The sequence below is a fragment of the Crocuta crocuta genome, unplaced genomic scaffold (assembly GCF_008692635.1).
Source record: "Crocuta crocuta isolate KB4526 unplaced genomic scaffold, BGI_CrCroc_1.0 scaffold653, whole genome shotgun sequence".
Classification (NCBI taxonomy): domain Eukaryota; kingdom Metazoa; phylum Chordata; class Mammalia; order Carnivora; family Hyaenidae; genus Crocuta; species Crocuta crocuta.
The window spans coordinates 205225-209309 of NW_027527134.1; the positions used below are offsets into that span (position 1 = coordinate 205225).

The 4085-nt window shown below is 69.1% G+C and overlaps 1 protein-coding gene across 1 annotated transcript in view; it reads left to right on the forward strand.

Annotated features, from left to right (window-relative positions):
• Window positions 1–3269: 3269 nt before the first annotated feature.
• The window catches only part of TNNT3 (troponin T3, fast skeletal type), an 8123-nt gene continuing 7307 nt past the window's right edge, over window positions 3270–4085 (forward strand). Inside the window, exon 1 of the mRNA XM_077755734.1 lies at window positions 3270–3292. The gene's annotated coding sequence lies outside the window, so the exon portion shown is untranslated. The remainder of the gene's footprint in view (window positions 3293–4085) is intronic.

A 4085-nucleotide genomic window follows, 5' to 3' on the forward strand; every position in this document is an offset into this window, starting at 1 on the left:
CCCCTAAACCCTGTCCTTGTTTCCTCCCTCCCTCCCGTCCCGCGGCTCCCACCTCAGAAGCAGCGCAGGAGGAAGGTAAGTGGGGTCCAGGAGCCCGGCCCCCACGACACCCTCAGCCCTTCTGCCCCCGCATGCCCCCCCTAAGGACGTGCAGTGCGCTCTTGGCCTAACCTTTCCTCTCTCCTCCCGCCGCCCGCGCGCCCGGCGCCCCTCCACCTGCAGAAGTCCATAAAGAAGGTATGAGACAGGACTTCTGGTCCCCATGTGGGGCCTGGGCCTGGCTGGACGCGGGGCGGGGGTGGTGGGAGCGGGGAGGCAGCGAGGCGCCAGCCAGCGAAGGACCCCCACATGTGGCCCTAACATCACCCACTAACCCCGGCCGATGCTTAACCAGAGAAGGGGGCCCCCAGGGCCACGCACGCCCCTGTGTCACTGTGTTGGGCAGGATGCAGAGGGGGCTCAGGCCCCGGCACGGGGAGAGCGGGTCAGCGGAGGCCTGGCCTCTCCGTCCCTAAAACTACCCCTCCGCCCCAGGGGGGGTGACTGAGAGCCCATGTCCGAGTGTGACCCCTTGACCGGGTCAGGGCCCCAGGCCAGGGGGGGGTGAGCAGGGTGATGGAGGAGCAGCCCGTCCTCCCCTGGCAGGGACACTGTCACTCTCCGGCCACCTCCGTCCTGCCCCGTGGGCTTCTCTTCAGGACCTTGGTGCGCCCTGGAAGGGCCGGGGACCCTGCGTCCCCTCGGGGCTGACCCCTGGGCTGTAGGCCCTGCGCTCGGGGCTCTCGCTGCTACCTTCCAGGCCGCAGCCAGAGGCCGCCAGCCCCTGTCAGTGCTTCCTGTGGGTAGGGGACAGGCGGGGACCCCAGCGTGCCCCACAGCCAGGGGTCTGCAGCTCCACCCTGGAGCCCTGCTCCGGGCAGGTCAGCAGGCAAGGACAGGGTCTGGGGGCGGCGGGGCTCACAAACACTGACCGTATCTTGCTGGCTTCCCGCACGCTCCCCGCCCCTTGGCCTCGGCCACTGACCCTCCCGAATGGCGGCCGGTGTTTCCATTAACCCGGATCCTTCCTCCTTTGACCTCTGACCCACATGTGCTGCTGCCTCTTGTTCTGCGGCCTCCCTAACCTAGAAGTTCATGAACCAGGTATGTGCCATGACTTCAGTGCGTGTGGATGCCTGTGCACACGCGTGGCCGTGTGTGGGCCTGAGCAGGCGCCCAGGGGCCGCAGAACCCACTCACAGTACNTGGGCCTGAGAGCAGGGCCTGACAGGGTGCTGGCCCTCGGAGGAGGATGCCGAGGTCCACTAGGACCCTCTGGACCCGACGGGTTCTGGTGGGCAAGAGCAGAGGGGGAGAGAGGACTGGCGCCTCGCCCGGCCCCACAGAGCACGTCAGAGAGGGGGAGTCAGAAGGGGTGAGGTTGAAGGGAGGGGGGAGGGCCAAGTGGGGTGAAGCAGAAAGTCGGGCTGGGGCCCGAGGCAGCGCAGCGGCGACCTGGAACAGCCAGGGGTCTTGCGTGCCGAGGAGCAATCACTCAGGTCCCACATCCCACCCAGCACCTGGGTCGGGGCCAGACACACCCTGGGCGCGAGGAGGCCCCCTGGGTGGGCCGTGCCGGGGTGGAGGCCAGGGAGACGTAGGTTCGAGTCAGGGGCCCCGAGTGGAGGAGCTGTTTGCAGCCCCTCCCCTCAGCGGGGCTGCGGGGCCTCCCGGCTGGGCCTGAACCCTGAGAACAACCCAGGCGCGCCTTCCCTTCCCCCTCAGAGAGGCCGCCTGGGAAAGGACGGGGTGTGCTGACCCCGGGCTTGGTGGGCAGACGCTCAGCCGCCCAGGTACGGTGTCCAAGGAGCAGTCCTGCGGGGGCCACGCGGTCACCAGTTCACCCTGGGCCCCCCCTCGAGGCCGAGAGCCAGACAGGCGAACGGGGAGGGGGTCCCCCGCCCACTGCTCTTGGGGGCGGCCCTGGGGCCCCTCCAGCTGGGCCCCCAGAGAAGGCAGACACCCTCCCCTTCCTCCTGCCCCTTGGTCAGTTTCCTGCCCCCAAAGCACCCCCTCCGCCCATCTGTTTTCCCCACGCTCGCAGCCCAGCACCAGGGCGCTGCCTGTGGGCATGCGGGGGGCTCCTAAGTACCCCAGGGAGCCTGCGCTGAGGGGGACACAGAGGGGTACGTGCACCCCCGCCCCTGGACAGCCAAGGGCAGAGGCGGCAGTGTAGGTGGTCGAAGCCGGGTTCTCGGCCAGGCCTGCGTGGGCCAGACGGGCGGGGGCAGTACGTGTGGGCCCGTCCTCTCTCCAAAGGGCCCAGAGCAGACAGCGAGGCCGAGGGGAAGTACTGTCCGACCCCTACAGAGCCCCGGCTGTGTCCCCGCCAGCCAGGACCTCCCCCAGGCTGGGGGAGGGGGGCGGTGGTCAAAAGAGGCAGCCCCCGCGGGAGGGCAGCCGGGTCCAGGCGGGCGGGGGTGTGTGTGTGTGGGGTCTGGAGGCCCCTGCATGGACGGCCACACAGCGGGCCCCAGGAAGCCCCCACCCCCAGCTGCAAGGCTCCCCTGTTAGGGAGGGCCTCAGCTTTCCCGGATGGGTCCCGCCGCCCCGGTGGCAGCTGGGGACGTGCCCTCAGCACCGGGCCACCCAGGGCACGGCCGCCCTCGGCTCCTCCATCGGGTCCCCAGACAGCCAGGACGCGGGTGGTGTCCGGGTGCTGAGCCGGCTGGCGTCGCCACCCCTCCCCAGAGGGGCCGAGGGAGGGTGGGGGACGCAAGGCAGCACTCCTGGGCTGTGTCTGGACGGACCCTTGGGCTCTGCTCTCCTCTCCCTCGCCCGCTGGTCTGTCCTCCCCCCGACGGCCAGGCTGGCTGTTGGCATGGCGCCCGCCGGGGGGCGCGTGCTGTCCTGCTCCCATTTCTGCCCGGCACAGAGATGGAGCCGTCAGTGGGGACCGGCTGGCAGACCAGGCACCTGGACAGGGGGTGCCTCCTCCTGGGGGGGGCTCTTCCCTTCCTCCTCGGTCCCCTGAGGATGCTGCGCCTCTGGCGTCCATTCCCCTCCCCCCTCCTGTGCCACATCCTGGTCCACGCACCCAAGCTCTCCCCCTGGGACCCCACAGGGACTCTCTCCTGCTGCTGGCGGGGGGGGGGGGGGGGNAAGTGGGCCTCCAGGCAGGAGCCCCCGGCCCCACCCCGAGCCGGGTGGCCCTAAGGGGCCTGTGGGCAGGAGCGGCCACCGGGCTCATCTGGTTTCTCTCCCCGCTCCCCATGCCGGTGCCGCCGTGTCCAGAGGAGAAACCGAGACCCAAGTGAGTGTGGGGCCTGGGCAGGGCTGGATGCCAGGGTGGGCCGGGCGCTGGGGGACAAGGATCAGGGTCCCCTGGGAAACTGGGGTCCCCTGGAAGACAACACATTCGGGCTCTGTGCGGGGACGAAACCCCAAACCCCTTCGAGAAAGTGGCCGCCTCTTTGCTCCCTGATTTAGTGTTTAATGCTCTAGACATCTGGCAAAGGTCCTCGATGAAAATGGGGTTCTTCGGGGCCTTCCCCCCGGGTGGGGATCAGAGACGATCTCCAGGGTGCGGTGGGGTGTGGCTGGGCCCAGTCGTCCAGTGCGGGCAAGGAGGACTTCCTGCAGGAGGAGGCTGGGGGCCGAGGAAGGACGGGGAACAGGGAGTTGGGGAAGAGGGGGCAGAGAGAGGGAGGCGCAGCGGAGCTCCCCTCTCGTTCTCCGGCCCCCACTGTGATCCGCCTGCGGTGGGGTTCTCCGGGCCCTACACGTGAGGCAGCCTCCAGAGGGGCTGGAGGGAGGGTCTTGCCCTGCGGCCCCTTCAGCCACGAGTGCTCCCCCCGCCCCGGGGCCTCTGGGGAGCCATCGCCCTCGTCTGGATGGTCTTTCCCTCGATTTACCTGTTTGTGAGTATTTCAGGGATTTTTTTTTTAACCCAACCCTTCTGACTGTGCTGTGTGTGGTGAGCACTTGCAAGCCCTCGGTGCGGTGCTTTGCGTGTGACTCGTCTCCCTCGCCCCTTTGAGTGCTGGGGCCGCGTTCCGGGCGGCATGGGACCTTCGGAGTGCACCAGCACGTGTCGGGGGTGCGCG